Source organism: Malaclemys terrapin, chromosome 9 (genome assembly GCF_027887155.1).
Source record: "Malaclemys terrapin pileata isolate rMalTer1 chromosome 9, rMalTer1.hap1, whole genome shotgun sequence".
In the NCBI taxonomy this organism is placed as follows: Eukaryota; Metazoa; Chordata; order Testudines; family Emydidae; genus Malaclemys; species Malaclemys terrapin.
Window position 1 is genome coordinate 81,992,918 of NC_071513.1, and position 19,276 is coordinate 82,012,193.

The window sequence follows — 19,276 nt, forward strand, 5'->3', positions numbered from 1 at the left end:
TCCTGGCCAATGGGAACTGCGGAGCCAGCACTCGGGGTGGGGGCGGTGTGCGGAGCCCCCATGGCCGCCCTTATGCCTAGGAGCTGGAGGGACATGCGAGCTGCTTCCTGGGAGCCACGCAGAGCTGGGTAGGGAGCCTGCCAGCCCCGCGCCAACAGGACTTTTAATGGCCCAGTCACCAGAGCCGCCAGCATCCCTATTTGACCAGGTTTTCCCATTGCACAGGTTTGGTTTACACAGGTTTGGGACAATCAAAATTGATATTAAATTTTGGCTTCATTTCAAAAATATACCAAAGGGTCAGATAAATCTGTGCAAACATTCTGAACTTTATCAGGTCAATTTAGCAACTAACAAAACTCACTTGGATTCCCCTACCAAAGTTCCTTCGCTTCCCCTAGCAGGCTGTGGGCTCCTCCCTTTTCTTTAGTTGTCTTCCAGCATCAGAAGCCCAGTGGCCTTCTGTTCCTCTGATGTATTCAAGGGATTTGCACTTTTCTCTAATCTGGCTTTTTCCAGCAGTGTAGGGTTTGTTTTCCATCTAATTTAATTTTTGGGACAGGAAAAGGGATGTAAACTGATAGGACGATTCCCTCCACACAACTTTGTGTTTCCCAGCGGATCTGTGTCTCAGCTGCCAGAGAATTAAAGGGCTTCTAGCAGCAGCAGTTTGTAATTGTGATATGAAATTGCTTTACAATAACTACAGAAAATAAATTGTAAGTTAAAAAATTAAACATATCAAACTTGTATAATTCCATTTTAATTATCTGCATAAAATGCACACTTCTAGTATTTTATAATAAATATAATCTAGAGTTACGTATTGCTCTTTGTGGTTTGTAAATTTTTTGTAGAAGCTTGAAGGTAATATTTCTTTTGTAGTTGATTTTTGTCCTCCTAGTTGCTTGGATAAATATTGAACTTTGCTACATTTTTAATGGAGCATAAACGTCAAGACTTACACTGGTTTTAAACTTCTCCATCTACAAATATTTCCAGTTCTGGGTTTAGCACTTGTTAAAACTGCAGGGAAATGCATGCAGTGTTTTCTAGTGTGTCATATCAAAATGTCAACGAGTGTATATATTTTTAATTTTTTTCAGCAAAAAAAAGGTTTCTAAATAGCAATTATACCTCCAGATACAGGATATGTGACTTTGGAATCTGTGCAACTTGTGAAGGTAGCTTGAAATAAAACCTGTTCCCAATACACCAAGCCATTAAACAGAACTACTATTAGCCTAATCTGTCTTCTTGTCTGTCTAGCTTTTTATACTGTGCCCATTACCTTAGTATTTGAGCAACTTACTCTAAAATATTCCTTTTGTCATGTATCTATTATTGTACTTTGTGATTATAACCATGTAATTATGTGCTAAAATCTGTCCTCTGATCAACATGCCTACCCTTCACCACAGGAAAACATGTTTAGGCTTCCTCCTTCCTTTCCTTTAAGATTACGTGTTGTCCTTTTGTCTGATAATCTCAGTGAACTGTGGAAAATGTGAGGAATTAAAATCACCTCTATGCCCAATAGACTATGCTGTGGTGTCACTTGCTGTGCTGTGGTATTTGCTATTTTCTGTAAACACAGACACACAATTCTACTCAGAGAGCTTGCAAAGCCATGTAGCCAAAACACTGAAGACCAATTCCTCCCCCCAGTCACAAATATTGTAAAAACATAGATTTTGGTCCTTCCCTTTTTCTTAGGACTATAGGTACCAGCCAGGCAGCCTCCTCCTGACAATACATAAGACTATGTCTCTGGGAAAGACCAATACATTTTATACATAAAATATTTTATTCACATTTTCCCTTAATAAAAAAGAAATAATTTTAAACAGTTATTATTTATGAGCACTGAAAATATAGTCAATCAGTGCAACCAGATCATAAGCATTAGACTCTTTGCTACCTTACTGAAAATGTGACCTCATCATACACCTTAGATGAAGATTTTGCTACTTTATTTCAGTAAAAACAACAAGAAACATAATATAGGGAAGAGTTAAGGTTAACTTATGTTCTCAGTTCTGGACTCTGTTAACTTCTAGTGACCTCAAGGTATTAGTAATGGATACAAGGTTGTGCCCTCAATGCATTAGTGATAAACTAAATACAAACATGGTGATACCAACTGATATGAAATGTCTCATATTTAGAGATAGTATCACCAATGATTTAATAATGCCTGTGATATACAGTGTCATGTCACCTGATGAACCCAGGCTACTTGCATATCATAGCACTGTGGCCAAGATACCTCAATGGAAATAAATAAGCCATAACAAGTCAGCATCATATCCTGTGCATTAAGGTTCTGTTGATTTTCTTTATGCAATGCTGATAGACCAATAATCCATGTCAAACGTCTGTGTCTCAGACTCTTGTGCAGCTTTTGACATCTCCATACCCACTACTAGAATAGACTATGGATAGTCAGTGTGGCTATCACAGTTTATTCTGTGGATATTTTTTATCCTGGCCTCCCGCAAGTGACTTCAGTATCTTTAATCATTGACTGAATCACTTTCCCCCACAATGTGACATCATATTCGGTATTGGTTTGGTTGCGCTGTTTGAGAAGACAGGCAGAGCTGTGTGAACCCTGATGGGATCTGGTTACAAGCTGAACTCTGCTGTTTGATTTGCAAAAGTGGGAAGTGGCGAAAACCCTGCAGGTTTGCTTGAAGATTAGAGTTTTCTGAACTCTAACTTCCACAAGGAACATCCCATAGAAGTGGCTAGCTATGGGCTTGTTGGGGGTGGAGACACGCAGCTGTTATTGGGGAAGGGAGGTTAGCTGGACTTCACATGAGGGACACCTGACCTGTGTGACAAAAAATGTCCCATCTTCACAAACTTTTGTTTAATGGACACGATAGTTTTGTATGAGGTTTGCTTCTGTGCATCAAAAATACAAAAAAAAACAAAACCCCTTCAAGAACAGTAAAGTGTAATGACTTCAGCTTCCACTTGTATTTATTGGGAGACAGATTATCAGGGGGTCTGGGGAATTATCTGTCTTAGATTCAACTTGCAATCAGGGGGACAAGGCTACAATTTCACCTGCATAAAGCATGCACAGTAAGCACAGATATGTGTTGCATGTGTATTTTTGTGTGTATTCAGTAAATATAGGTGCAATATATGTGCATACATTTGAAAAATTCTCCATAATGTGTTGAAATCTACCCATTTTACTGCATTAAAAAAGGGAAAGCTAAAAAGAAATAAAGTTTGTTTTCATGTAGAAAATTAAGCCTGGCAGTAACCAAAACTGCTGCTTCAGGTTTACATTTAGCAGAGCCTGTTGCATAATATCTGTTTCAACTCTATGTACTGTATATTGTGAAGAAGCTTAATGGCACTTCTGACACACTATATAGTTTCCAGGTGCAGAATTCTGTTTCAGTACACCTAGAAATCCAATACTTGTCCCCGAGTCTCAGTGGAACCTTGGCAACTGACAGCAGACTTTGGTGTGGTTATCTGTTGCTGTGGGTATTCTCCGGGCACATACACCAGAATGGTTCAGTGACTTTCCAAGTTTATGCTGAAGTTCAATACAAGACTTGTTATATTAGGCAGTCACAGAGTGGTTCTAACTCCACAGACATCCACTAAATGTTCTCATTATGACATTTATCTCCTGACTTCTTAAAAAGGACCTTGCAAAGAGGAGATTATGTATTTCAGCAAAGATAATTCAGGAAGGTATATCTTGGAATGTAGTAGGTAAGTTAGAAGAAGAACAGGAGTACTTGTGGCACCTTAGAGGCTAACAAATTTATTAGAGCATAAGCTTTCGTGGACTACAGCCCACTTCTTCGGATGCAGTCCACGAAAGCTTATGCTCTAATAAATTTGTTAGTCTCTAAGGTGCCACAAGTACTCCTGTTCTTCTTTTTGCGGATATAGACTAACACGGCTGTTACTCTGAAACCTAGGTAAGTTAGGGCATTGCTTGGCCCAGTCAAAAATTGGAACATTCACTTTGCTTGGCATTTAGCTTTTAGTGATCCTGCCAGCTGGTACACTGCACACAGATCCAGTAAAATAACCATGCTAATAACTGTTAATAAGGAATAATGTATTACTGTCTCTATAGAGAATTTTAAGTAAACTTTTTCCAGTTTTGAAGATCCTCATAACAGTGACTGGCAACGATTCCTAAAGTTGCTAGACTCCAAAGAGAAGCATTTACACATTTAAAAACAACAAAAACTACTGATTAATGTGATAGGAATTACTGATTTTAAAATAGCATCACAAAACAACCAGGAAATTTTCAGGGTTCTAAGGCCATAATTAGATTATTAAAAATAATAGTGTTGAGATCCATGTGGTACAACCACTTTTTCTTAGATTACTATTGACTTTCAATGAGAGTTGGTCATCTAACTGCTCTTTGTGTCTTTGACAATCTCCCCCATAATTGTCATGGAGTTTCTAATGAACAATGGATATAGCCATCCTTCAATGTTTTCTACTGAAGGATCAGCAAGGAAAAGAAATATGCTAATTAAAACCCTCAAGAATTCTTCTTTGACTGGTATTTGAGGTGGTCAGTATTTGACCCAGAGGCTTTTTGACTAGAAACTGCATGGAGGAGATACAAATAAATTCTCAAACTATTCAACAGACAACTGATTTCCCCTGCAGTGTCTTAATTACATGAGATTAATTTGCTGCAGCTGAAGATTCTTATGTACATACAAAGTTGACCAACTTAATTATACCCTACAAAATGATGAAAGCCAAGAACAGAGAATTTTTCAGGGCACAATCTTCAGTATTTATTGCACATATTATAACACACAAGTTCTGCATCTTTGTTTGGTGAAGAAATAAGGCCATTTTCATAGTCTTTCACTGTTAATTACGCTGGTCTTTCCATCAAATGTAATAAATCTAATTGGAGTAACAAGATAGCAACAGTGCAGCAAATAGTAAATGGCTGTAATTATCAGCAGATTGGTTCTAATGAGCTTCCTTTGCTGTTCAGATTCCATGGACCATCAGTGGGTTAATTTGCTGACAGTATTATTTACTATGTACTGCAGTGCACAGAACACTATCTACATGAGATATGTCATGACAGTAACCAAAGTGTGCATTTCTTTTCCATTGCCCTGTGGTCGGTAACTGGATCATTAATTCAGGTATTTTTTTGGAAAACATTTTCGTGTCAGACTTAATCTGTGGAGAGGGACAAATTTCATTTTTAATTATGATCCGTGGTCTTTGGAATTACATACTGTGATGTGGTGTAAACGCCATACTAGCACTGAAAGGGTTAAGGGGCACTGTGACCTCAATTAGTGCACCTGATTGCACATGGAGGCTGGGCCAGGACCAATTTAAGATGAGACCCAGCTGGAGAGGAGCTGTGTGGCTCTATAAAGGAAGGATTTCACGCTGAGTACTTTGCTGGGAGATTATACCTTAGGATCCTTTGCTAAGAAGTGCTGGGTCAGCTGAGATAGACAGCTGCTACTAAATGGGACAGAGATATGCCCTAATGGTGAGCCCTGATAAGAGCAGGATCTGGACTTTTGGGAAGAGAGCCCTGGCAGGTAGTCAGCAAAGGAATAAAGCAGAGGGAACTTGAAAAACAAAAGCTCAAGCCTGAGATGGGCAGAAAGTAAAAATCTGTATCCACTACAGGAGGGATTTATGGAAGTCCTCTGAGCCCAGCCCTCAAAGAAGGGTGAATCTTGAGTCTATGGAGCCTGAGAAGAAGAATGCAGGTACATAGTGGGGCCAGCAAGGGGTTGTGGGAGAGGGGGAAGGAGAGTCTGACTAGACAGACTTTGCCAGCTCACTACAGGGCCCCTACAGTGGAACCCAGAAGAGAGGGTGGGCTTTGGTTCACTTACCAGCTACCAGGGAATGTGGTGTGAAGCCTCTTATATAAGGTGATCAGGACTTTTGAAAGTCTGGAGGGGAGAAGGTGTAAGGACCATAGGGCCCAGAGGCAGAAGATCTCCAGTAAGAATGCTGGGCTCTCATTTGCTGAACTCTGTTCTCCTGGAAGGGGAGAAACTTTAAAGTAACCTGGCTAGAGGGCTGAGTCATGAAATGAGACCATCTGCCACAGGGCTGAAAGAGGTGATCTCCCCTCATGAGGGAGGTGCCTTTGGTGAGTTCACTCTTCTACTCATGCTCCTCTTCAATCTATGGGGGGGTCTCCTAATGATGTCAGTGGGAGCCTTGTGCAAAATTCAGTTTGTAGAATATTGTCTCTTGGGGTTGATTTTTGAGTGATATGATTTTGGCTGTGGCTGGAGCCAGGCTCATGAGGTGAGAAACTCCAACCCTCTAATGAAGTTGAGCTTTGCATAGGCTGTCTGGCCCCATGCCTCCTGGGGCAGAATAAGCACCTAGTGCTGCTGTGAGCAGAGCTCTCTCCTTCTCCTCCTAGCAATCCAAAGCTAAAGAGCCCAGCTGCTCTGGACTGCTCTACTCCTTCTTCCCTTTCCCTTCCTGGGAGCAATGGTGATAGGCCTGCTCCTCCTTCCCTGCAGCACCTGCCTCTGAAGGGGGTGGGGGCTGTTAAGAGACCCTGCTGTAGCTTGGAAGGGGCACAGGGGACTCTGTGTCTGGAGAACAGAGGTGAGGATGGGGGAGAGGCTGAATTGATAGGGATGGGGGATCAGAATAAATTGCTGTGCAGGGGATGGGCAGCTGTGGGGATGAGAGCTCCGTCAGTGGGGCCAAACCACCTTACTCAACACACTTTTGGAGAGTAGACCATGCTAATTCAAACCCACCTGCTAGGGATGGGCAGGGGGAGGTAAAACATCAAGACAGACTGACCCCTCCCATATAGTCTCTTAAAAAAGCCTGATTCTTTTTGGTCTAGTTTATGACTTTATGATCTCTTGAGGTTGGCAGGACTGTCTTTACATGGTAACTGAGGCATGTAACAGGACACTGGCTCTTAGGGCACATGCATGTATCCCATGGTGCTTGCTATGGGCCTTGAGCCTTTTAAGACTGGGAGGTATAATTGCAGGTCACATGCATGCTCCTGGTCATGTGTCTGTAACTTTAGCGCCCTCGTGGCCAAGATGGAGTCTGCTCTGCAGGCAGCTCTGGCCAAGAGAGGGCGCATGCAGGAATGCAGCAGGAAAAATCACTTCTACCCCAGGGGCACCTGTTCCAAACCCGCCATAGTGAACACACCCACCCACAGAGAAAGTACAATGGATATAAGAAAAGGAAATATTTAGTTACAGAGGGATGAGAGGAGAAAAACAAGAAGGGGAAATATAGGGGGAGCAGTAAAACAGGGCTGCATTCAAACCAAGGCCCCACGGGCCCAGTGGTAGCACAATCTGGAAGGGCAGACACTGAGCAATGTGTCTGCACACAGAGCTCAGGAGTCCTGAGCAAAGTTTCAGTCTAGTGGTGAGTCTTGGGTACTCCTGGTCGTCTTCGGCGCCAGTGAACTTTCCCTCAACAAACCCCTCCGGTACCCTCTTCGGCTGCTCTCTGCAAAGCCACACAGAGTGACCACCTCCCCACTTAACTAGCTACAGTCTCCCTCCTTGTTCCCAATGCAGAGTTACAAGCCCCAGTACTCACAGCCCCATGCAGCTCTGGGCAGCCATGATACTGGGTCCAGCTCTGGCCTGTCCTTCTCGGGCAATTCCTCCCCGACACAGTGCTGCTCCTGTCCTGGGGTAGGGTTACCATATCTAATAAATAAAAAAAGAGGACCCTCCACGGGCCCTGGCCCAGCCCATTTCCCCACCCCTAGCCCTGCCCCAACTCCGCCCCTTCCCTGCCCTAACTCCGCCCCTCCTCCCTCCCACTCCCAGCCACAGGGAAAGGGCTGACCCAGCGCTACCGGCTTCATGGTTTGCCGGGCAGCCCCCAGACCCTGCGCCCCCGGCCTGCGCTTCCCCAGCGCAGCTGGAGCCCGGGAGGGGAAGCTCCCAGCTGGGGGCGCAGGGTCTGGAGGCTGCCCGGCAAACCGTGAAGCCAGTAGTGCTTGGGCTTTGGGCAGCCCCTATGCCTCCGGACCCTGCGCCCCCAGCCGGGCACTTCCCCTCCTGGTCTCCGGCGGCGTAGGGTCCGGAGGCACGGGGGCTGCCCGAAGTCGGTAGCGCTGGCTCGGGCAGCTCGGCTCTTAAAGTCTGAGAGGGGAGGAGCGGAGCAGAGCAGCTGCGGGAGGGGAAGTGCCCGGCCGGCATTTTCCCGGACATGTTTGGCTTTTCGGCAATTCCCCCCGGACGGGGGTTTGATTGCTGAAAAGCAGGACATGTCCGGTTTTTCCCGGACGTATGGTAACCCTATCCTGGGGTATCCCCAATCGGCCGCCCTGCCCTTCCCAGGCTTCAGGCAAGTTCTCTGCTGCTTCCTTTGCGAGGGCCTGCAGGCTGCTCCCTCTCTCTCCCTCTCCGCTCCAGAGCCCCCTGGAGTTTCCCTCCTCTTTTCTCACTTTTCCCCTCCCCACTAGGAAAAAGATTTAAAGGGGTTACATATCCTCTCTCTAAACCCCGAAGGGGTTACATGTCCTATAAGATGAATGTAGATTTTCCTGCCTCTTCAGCAGGGGAGACCCTTAGTCAGGGAAAGTCCCAGCAGGGTGCTCTTGCATCTCCCTGTCAGGCAGAATCCCAGAGAGAGTCACCTGCAGGGAGCAAGAGCCAGCTGTGGGGCAAGGCTCAGCTGGGGAGGGTGGTTGTAGTAAAGTGGCTACAATGGGGTTACTTGGGATACCCAGAGTATTCTGAGATGGAGCCATGCACCACCCCTCCCTTATGTCCTGTTTTGTAAGTGTTGTGCAGTAGGGAAAAAAGTAGCAAGTTCCCAGCCTGCAGTACTGAAATAGTTTTTGTTGGTTGGGTAGTACTGTCACCAAATGGCAGCTTATGGGAAAAACAAGATCAATGCAGTAAACTAGAATAGGCAGCAATATATTGAAAGACTGAGCCATTCTTCTTGCAAGTGAGATTACCAGTAAGGACATGCAGAAATCAATATTCCTCTGCATCTGTAGCATTAAAACCGAAACTCTCTAGAATTTGGTTATGAACTCAGAAACCAGAAGATGAAGGTTTAGAAGACCTGCAAAATGTCTTGACCGAGCACTACACACCAAAGCCAAACAATAAATACAGAATTTAAAGTCTCATGGTTGGATGAGAAGGCAAGGTGAAACTGTAGCTGTGTATGTTGCAGAGCTAAAAGACTGAATATTGCTCATTTGGAAACTTCCCTAGCAGATGTACTGTGGGACAGATTGGCTTGTGTTATTAAGGAGAGATTACAGAGATGATTGCTGGCAGAAGGGAACTTAACTTGACCCAAAGTACAGGTTGACCCTCTCTAGTCCAGCACCCTCTGAACCTGACTGGTGCTGAACCATGGGAGGTCAATGCAGAGCGCCCATGGGTCTCCATAGGTGCAGGAAGTGTGAGTGCGCAGCCCCTCCCCCTGTCCCCCGGCTTTGTGCCCAGCGTGGTCCCCGTGGTCCCGGCTGCTGGCCCTCCACCCAGAGGCTCCGGTGCTGGTCCTAGCTGCCGGTCCCAGGTCCTTCCCCTCCCTCCCGGAGCTTGAATGCTGTGAATCAGCTGTTTGCAGTGCTTCAGAAGTGCTGGGAGGGAAGAGTGCTAGGCTACTGGCACACAAGAGGTGAGGGGGGAGGTGGTAGCTTGGTGCTGGTAGATGCTCTGCACCCACTAATTTTTCCCCATGAGTGCTCCAGCCCTGGAGCACTCACTGAGTTGGTGCCTATGCCGGACCATGGATGTTGCTGGACCAGGGAATGCTGGATTAGAGAGGTTCAACCTGTAGTAGAACTAGCAACAGCAATAGAAGCAGCTGAAAATCCCCGCCCTCCCCCCCGAAGATTTGCACTTAGAAAATAAGGCCAATCAAGCTGACTAACCAAACAAATGCAAAACGGGTTAAAAAGGGGGTCAAGCTTCTAAGGGGGTTTTCTTCTGTGGAGAAGCTCATTTTGTATCTATTTGTAAACTTCTTATGGCCCAGTGTCCTAAATTCCTCAAGATTGGAAAACTTAGTCACCTTTGCATTTTCTGTCTATAAAACAGCATCTCAAGCTGAGGAGATTAAATCTAATAAAACCAGAGGTAAATGAATAAAGCAGAGGGCATTTTACGGGGGGGGGGGGGAGAGGGGGAAGAGGAGAGGTGGAGGCGGTACACTTTGTGTATGGCCAAAAGGGAAAGAAGGAGACCTTACAAAGAAATGGTAGAGTGAATGCCTAGTGACTTTGGGCTACTGGATAGACAAGGAGGGAATTCACCCTGTGGCAGACAGTCTTAGCAATTGAATAGGTCCCAGGCCCCTAGAACACAATTGAACTATGAGCATGTGTTTCAGCTCTTAAAGTACTTTATCTCCTGGGGAAGGAGACCCCCTGCTATTGGAGAAAGACCAGAGAGCTTTCAGAGTCCAAAAAGCTATTGAAGCTCTCAGCGCTCACTGTTCATTTTGGCCCAGGCAAAGAATGAATGCTATCATGATAAAGTGTCACAGATGGGGTAAGGGCAGTTTTGTCCTATAACAGGGGTTCTCAAACTGGGGGTCAGGACCCCTCAGAGGGTCACGAGGTTATTAAATAGGGCATCACAAGCTGTCAACTTCCACCCCAAACTCTGCTTTGCCTCCAGCATTTATAATGGTGGTTTAAATATATAAAAAAGTGTGTTGAATTCATAAGGGGGGGGGGGGGGGGTCGCACTCAGAGGCTTGCTATGTGAAAGGGGTCACCAGTAAAAAAAAAAGTTGGAGAGCCACTGTCCTAGAACATGAGGGATGTCCGAATGACCAATTGGATACGTCCCCAGTCACTGACTAACTGGGAGTAAACCCATTCACTTTTAGTCTAGCTAGTTTTGGAATACAAAACTTCCCTCAGTACCTGTATGGAAAGCCTTTTATCATTCCAACAGATAACCCACTTGTGGAACTCTTCTGTGAAAATACAGGCATGTTGGCAATAGCAGGTGCCTAGATACAGCTCTGAGCTTTGATCTTAACTTCCTATGAGTGTAGGATAGTCTCTGAAGGCATATGCCTTGGCCCTGCCTTAATTGGTTGTTTTTACCAGAACAATGTGTTTCTATGCATCTTCCAGGAGAGATTGGAACACCTTGACCCCTAGACACCAGTAAAGGCTTCTCAAATAAGGTAATGAGCCAGGCAGGGTCCTGTCCTGGCTGCAGCAGCACCTACCAGAAGGTTGGCCAAAACATTAGGGGAAAGAGTTCTACCTGTTAGTGCTAAGAGTACAGAACTGGATATATTGTGTGGCACAGAAGTTGTTGATCTTATCCTTGTGGGGGCGAGGGGGGGAACCAAGTCCTGACAGAATTGTCCCTTGGCATTTCTTGTTCGACTCCTTTGACCTGGAGCTATGTGTCATGGCCAAATATGGATGAGAACCGGGGAAAAGTAGTGAAGAGATGTCACCAATGTCAAGTACACCAGCAGACTCCACAGTGGAACCCTCTTTCCCTGAGAATGGCTGGAATGCCCATAGTTTGCACGCATGGAGACATGGCAGGACCAGACATGGGAAGAATGTTTGAAATGGCTAGAAGTTTGTGATGACCTCTGCTGGGCTGTGCTACACATGAACTACTGAGTAGTACTTGTCATGGGCAAGAAACCAAATTTTACAAGCAGGGAGCTTAAAGACTTTCTGAACAAGAATAGGATTCAGCCTATTCAAACTTACCAGTGTTATCCAGATTCCAAAAGCCTAGTGCAGAGGGCTGTTGGCCCTTTTTAATAGGGCATGAAGAAAAGGATTAACGGGAGCTTGGAAATCAAGCTGGATTGATTTCTTTGATTAATGGAGAATAACTCCTCAAACAATGAAGGCACAGTTCTGGCCCAGCTTTCGATGGGAAGTAACTCACTGGAATTTAACACTTCCTCCCTTTGTGCTGGGATGGATTAAGGATGCACACTGGTCAAAAACAAAACCATGACTATCTTGCCAAAGAGTTGGCTCAAAGAACATAGCCTATACCAAAACTTTCAATATTCACCAGCCAACAGAGGCAGATTTACAGTGAAACACAGGGTGCCCTAGCATGGGGCCCCCCAATGACAGCAGACCCCAGGGGCAGAAGCTTGGTCCTGCTGGCTCCCGGGGCTCCTGCTGCAGGCTCCGCACCCACTGGAAGACAAGCTCCCTCCTACCCTGAGTGGGCTGTGTTCCCACCCCTCTGTCTCTCTCCCAGCACTTCCCCTGCTGCCAAACAGCTGTTTGCCAGTGCTCAGGTCGCTTTGGGAGGGAGGGGGAGGAGAGGGGCTGCAGCACACTCGGGAGGAGGTGGCGAAGAGATGGGGACAGGGCCTTGGGGACAGGGGGTGGAATTGGGGCAGGGAAGAACAAAGGGGGGTCCCCCTGCACTCTCCCTATACATAACCCCCCTTCCTGCCATGAGCGGCAGGGAGTACCCCCAGCCCCCTAGCCTGACTCCTGCAGCCCTCCACATCCCCCCACGCTGAGCACCAAATGGGAGCTGCCCCTGGTAAGAGCTCCACACCCTAACCTCCTGCCCCAGCCCTGAGCCCCCTTCTACATCCTAACTCCTGGCCTCCTGCACCTTAACTCCCTCCCAGACCCTGCACCCCCATCCCTGACTCATGCACCCCCCCAAGCACCCCCTTCCCACTCTGACTCCTGCCCCCCCCCACATCCTCACCTGCATCCCTTGCACCAAACAGGAACTACCTCAGGTAAGTGCTCCATGCCCCAGCCCTGAGCCCCCTCCCACACCCTAGCTCCTGGCCAGACCCTGCACCCCAACCCCCAGCCTGCTTCTGCACCCTAACTCACTCCCAGCCCTGAGCCGCCTCCTGCCCCAAAAGTCCTGGCCAGACCTGCACCTAAATGCTTTTTTACATTTATTTATTTATTTTATTTTAAAAGCACTCTTATCCAAAGGGCTTTACAAGAGTTAGCTAACAGTACAAATAATAGTTGGAAAGATCAAGTGGTCCACTGAGACCCTCAGTGATTTCCCCCGCTACCCCCCCCCCCCAAGTGGTCTCTGGAAAAATAACTTGGACTACAAGAACAATCAAGGTACCTCACTTTATTTTCATTTTCCTCCTATTAGTTATAGGAGGAGGATGAAGGGGGAAAAATGAAAAATGGGGGAGGGGAGGAGGTGGTAAGAGTGTTTTTTCTTGGCTGGGTGGGTCCCAAGGAGGGGCCCCACTAACTCTAAATCCACCACTGCCAGCCAACATGGATTTCAGGTACTAGCTGAGAGCAAACCAGACTCTTGTCTTCAGAGCATCCATACTGCAGCTGGAAGCCACCTTCCAATGTGGGTGTACAGATTTGCACTAGCTCTGCTTAATGCTAGTGTGTTTAAAAATAGCAGTGTGGATATTACAGCATAGGTGATGGCTTGGGATAGCCACTGAGCTTGGACCAGTACGGAGGAAGAGGCAGGTAGGCTTGGACTTGGGTGGCTAGCTCAAGCTACTGCCTATGCCAGATCATCCACACTTATCGTTCGCATGCTAGCTTTAGGAGAACCAGCATGAATTTCTGGGAGGCATGCTCCTAGCTGCAGTGGAGGCATACCCTTAAAGTCCATGTGGTGGTCAGTGTGAAAGAACATGAGGCTTGTGCTTGCTTGTGGAGCAACATGCAGACACTGAAGACTTTGGCCATCAGGTGGAGGAGCAGAACCAGAACAGAGCGCCATTTTGCCAGGAATACAGTAACGCCTCACTTAGTCATCCTGGTTAATGTTGTTTCATTGCTGATCAATTAGGGAACATGCTCATTTAAAGTTGCGCAATGCTCCCTTCTAATGTCGTTTGGCAGCTGCCTGCTTTGTCCACTGCTTGCAGGAAGAGCAGCCCGTTGTAGCTCGCTGGTGGGGGCTTGGAACCAGCAAGGACCGGCAGACCCCCTATCAGCTCCCCCTATCAGCTCCCTGCTCCCCTAAGTTCCCTGTGCAGCAGCTGCCTAGCAGGCTATCAATTGCCAGCAGTTCAGCTGTCCCTCCCCCCACTGCCATGTGCTGCTCCTGCTCCTGCCCTCTGCCTTGAAGCTGCTCCCGGAGACTCCTGCTTGCTGACCAGGGGAGGGAGGCCTGTCAGTGTCCCCCTCTCCCTGCTCCTGCACCCTGCTTACCCCATCTTCAATAGAGTGGGGGTGGGGAGGAACACAACAGGGCTCAGGATGGAGGGAGCTGTCTTAGCAAGCTGATCTAATTAACAAGGCAGTGTACTTAACAGTAGGGTCAGCGTAATTAAAGGGGAAATGCGCATCTCTCTCACATGGCACGTGTCTGTCTCTGATGCTGTCTCTCCTCCCTCCATTCCTGCTGCCTTGTAGAGTGAGAGAGTTAACCCTTGAGGGCTCCGCCAATTGCTAGTTCATCATTTAGCAGTAAGGCATTCCCTGGGAAATATCCCACCCTCTGACTCCTCCACCTCAACCAAGCTTCACAATCATCCTCACTGTATACCAGTATTATATAAGTTTTAAACAATTTATAATATAACTTTTTGTCTGGTGAAAACAATTTCCCTGGAACCTAACCCCCTCATTTACATTAATTCTTATGGGGAAATTGGATTCGCTTAACATAGTTTTGCTTAAAGTTGCATTTTTCAGGAACATAACTACAATGTTAAGTGAGGAGTTGGGGGCATCTACTGAGCTGTTGGACTAGGAGACTGAGAAATGAATCTCTGCCCTGAGGTGGCCCTGGCTGCTGTGCAGAGGTGCCTGTTAGAGGGAGGAGAGACTTAATTTGACACCATCTGGACTATAAATTATAAGGGAGAGATGTAGTGAAGTGGCCATAAAGGGGTTAATTGAGCTGCTCAGAATATTATGGGCTGGAGCCATGCTCCACTCCCTGGCTTCTTGTTCTGTAGGGAGAACTCCCCTCCCCCCCCCCCCCATGACTATACTGTACAGCTGAATAAAGAAGCAGGTTCCCATCCTGTGGTAATGTAAGCAGTTTATGTTGCACTGAGCCTTCCCTTTACAAAAGCACTGAAGCCTTCCAGACAAGGGCTAGAAAATCCTCTGATGGGAGGTGATGCATGTTTGGGTTGCTTTGTTTTGCACTGTTTAAGAAAAGCCTTGGGGATGGGTGGGGCAGGAGAGGACAATCATTGCTGGAAGCATGATTTCACCTTTGCTTGCTGTGGGATTGTCCTACTAGCCTACAGGGAGATTTTTTTGAAGGCACAAATTGCTTTTTGGCTAATCACTCAGCTCAGTATTCAGGGCCTTGCTGGGCTGTTTCTGTTGCCAGGAGACATTGCTTATATAAGTCAGCTATTTCATAGTGCAATTCTGTTATCTTACAAAATGTATACACTTCCCGCATCCACCTTTCTGTCCCTGAAAAAGGTGGAAACAAACACCAGCTATTTTCCTTGCTTACAGTTTTCAAGCCTGCCTCTTCAGCCAGTTCTGAGCCCCAGGAGCTCTTTCTCCCTGTTTGCTTCTTCACTTGAATATCCACTGCTGCTTCCTACGTACTTTCTGCCTCAGATACACAGCTGCAGCCAATGAGTCCCCTGGCCCCTCCACTTGCAGTCAGTCCCAGGAAACCCCCTCGACCACCTGGCTTAACTCTGCTCAGGCTTTGCCATGTACCCTAGTGCTTGGGTGGTAGCTGTCTTGTTTTCAGCTCTAACTAAATGAAAGGTCTATGGCTCCTTCATTCAGGCGCTAACTGGGGGGTTAGCACACCCATCCGCTTCCACCAGTTCTGTGATTAATGGGTGCCATTAATACAGTCCCACATAACAGGAAGTTAGGTGCCTAGCTCCCATTGACTTCCCTTTGAAAATTTTTCCCTGAGTTTTTTAGGGCTAGATTCACAAGGGGAACATATGCCTGGTCTACAATAGGAATTTACTTCTGTATACCTGCGTTGTTCAGGGATGTGAAAAATCCACCCCCTGGAAGAGGCAGCTATACTGACCTAACCCTCACTGTAGACCAGCAGTAGGTTGATGGAAGAGTTCTTCTGTTGACCTAGCTACCACCTCTCAGGAAAGTGGAGTACCTATACAGATGGGAAAAACCCTCCATTGGGGTAGGTAGTGTCTACCCTGAAGCAGCTACAGCTGTGCTGCTGCAGCATTTTAGTATAGACCAGCCTTTAGGTGCCTAAACTTCCTCTTCCCCACTGGGAAACTTGCTATTTGTCATGCCTAAAGCTGCCAAAATCCAGACTCTACAGAGTTGCTTGGTGCCTAACTCGCACCTAAGTGGGATTCACAAACTAGACCCTCCCTACCCAGCAGCACCTGCTCTGGTACGAGTGCTCAGAGCATGCTGAACTTGCACATGTGATGTGGGGGTAGGTAGGAGGGGACTCTGCTATAATAGGACATCCTGGGATGGTGTCAAGCTCTCCTGTTGAAGCTATTCTACTTCCTGAAATACTTCAATATACATTGGGTCAGTGAGAGGGACACTAATGCCTGGTGGTTAGGGTACTCGTGTGGGAGGTGGGAGCCCTGGGTTCAACTCCCTGTTTTGAATCAGGCAGAGGAAGGATTTGGACCCACATCCTGGCTGGGAGTAACTATTGTGAATGGGGCGTAAGGGGGTGGTACTACCTCTGCCTTGCCCTTTTGTGGGAAAGGACTGACTCGGCTTATGCGCCTAACATATGTTATTCCTTGACTTTAGCAAAGCTTTTGATACGGTCTCCCACAGTATTCTTGCTGCCAAGTTAAAGAAGTATGGGCTGGATGAATGGACTGTAAGGTGGATAGAAAGCTGGCTAGATTGTTGGGCTCAACGGATAGTGATCAATGGCTCCATGTCTAGTTGGCAGCCGGTTTCAAGCGGAGTGCCCCAAGGGTCGGTCCTGGGGCCGGTTTTGTTTAATATCTTTATTAATGATCTGGAGGATGGTGTGGACTGCACTCTCAGCAAGTTTGCAGATGACACTAAACTAGGAGGCGTGGTAGATACACTAGAGGGTAGGGATCGGATACAGAGGGACCTAGACCAATTAGAGGATTGGGCTGAAAAAAACCTGATGAGGTTCAACAAGGACAAGTGCAGAGTCCTGCACTTAGGACGGAAGAATCCCATGCACTGTTACAGACTAGGGACCGAATGGCTAGGTAGCAGTTCTGCAGAAAAGGACCTAGGGGTCACAGTGGACGAGAAGCTGGATATGAGTCAACAGTGTGCTCTTGTTGCCCAGAAGGCTAACGGCATTTTGGGCTGTATAAGTAGGGGCATTGCCAGCAGATCGAGGAACGTGATCGTCCCCCTTTATTCGACATTGGTGAGGCCTCATCTGGAATACTGTGTCCAGTTTTGGTCCCCACACTACAAGAAGGATGTGGAAAAATTGGAAAGAGTCCAGCGGAGGGCAACAAAAATGATTAGGGGTCTGGAGCACATGACTTATGAGGAGAGACTGAGGGAACTGGGATTGTTTAGTCTCCAGAAGAGAAGAATGAGGGGGGATTTGATAGCAGCCTTCAACTACCTGAAGGGGGGTTCCAAAGAGGATGGAGCTCGGCTGTTCTCAGTGGTGGCAGATGACAGAACAAGGAGCAATGGTCTCAAGTTGCAGTGGGGGAGGTCCAGGTTGGATATCAGGAAAAACTATTTCACTAGGAGGGTGGTGAAACACTGGAATGCGTTACCTAGGGAGGTGGTGGCGTCTCCTTCCTTGGAGGTCTTTAAGGCCCAGCTTGACAAAGCCCTGGCTGGGATGATTTAGCTGGGAATTGGTCCTGCTTTGAGCAGGGGGTTGGACTAGATGACCTCTTGAGGTCCCTTCCAACCCTGATATTCTATGATTCTAACACTCCAGGAGAAGGTTGGTGGCTGTGAATCCTGAGCAACAATGGGCACCTCCCTCTGGCCTGCAGTTGGGATTCTGACTCCCTTTGAGAGTTTAGGCATTTCCGACAGGGTAACTTAGATTACACCCAACGTGAGGAGCTGGAATCCCTTTTTCAGGTGCCTACCTCTCCCCATATATTGTATATGGAGCCTGTCTTGGGGCTATAAATTCCACTGGCCAGCAGGGCACCTAAAGGTTTGGGATTGCAACTCCTAAAACCCTTTGTGGAATCAAGCCCTTAGTTACTATCATTTATAACTTATTCAGGCCCCTATTGTCTCCTTAATGGATGACATGCCCACCATTCCAACCACTATTGTCTTTGCATCTCTCCCCAGTAAACTAGAGAGAACTATTTTTATCTTTATAAAACACTTTGTGATCTGGGGATGATAGATGCTGTCTAAATGCCAAATATAATGGAACTTGATCTTATCCTTAGGCATTAATATGTAAGTGACTTATTGATGTGAATAACATGGCTTGTAATAAATCTGAGTGAGCCGATTAATCTCCTATCATGTATCTTCTGTACACTGAGGAAAATATATACTATATGAGATGAAACATTGAGTCCCACAGGGAAATCTTTTCCAATAAAATCTCTTCCATAACGAATGTCTGTGTGGAGAGACTGTGGTATTAAATTCTCCAAAGAGCAGAAGGTAATAAAATCTATAAGGAGAATCTCCTGAATTAACTGCAAAATTCACATTTTTCTTCTGACTAGAAGACCCAGAATGGAATAACACCAATCTAGCTGGGGGGGGGGGGAAGAATAGGATTTAATTGAAGATTAATTTTTAAATATTTGACCCTTCAATTTGAAGTGTTGCATGCATAGGTTCAGAACACTAAGAATTTCACTATCTTCTCAGCTTTGAACACAAGGTCACTTTCTCCAGATAGAAGTTTTTTATTTGCTATTTTGTTTAAAAACAAATTTAATTTTTTTTATTTTTTGGTTTTTATTATCCGGTTGCAGACATAAACTTTGGGTTTTTATTTAAAACATTTTAAATTTTGTAAAGCATTAAGTTACTTTAAGGGTTAAATGCTAAATACCATATTAAACAACACTAGTTTTTTGTGTTTGGCAAAAGTATTTTTGGTTTTGCAATTTTAAATAATTTATTTTAAACTTAAAATACAGATTGTACACAGCAGGAGTGTTTTTTAGCAAATTTGATTAACTTATTTATAGTTGAATAATTGTACTTAAAAATTTTTTTGCTTGGATTACTTAGACATTTTTACCAAGTTTTATTGCTTGATTTTTTTAGCAACTATAGAGTTAATTTTTTACTTTTTTTAAATTATTTGCTTTTTTTTTAAATGACATTTAATTAATTTAGATTTTATTATTTTGGGGATTTGAAATTTTTATGCTTATTTTTTACTTATGC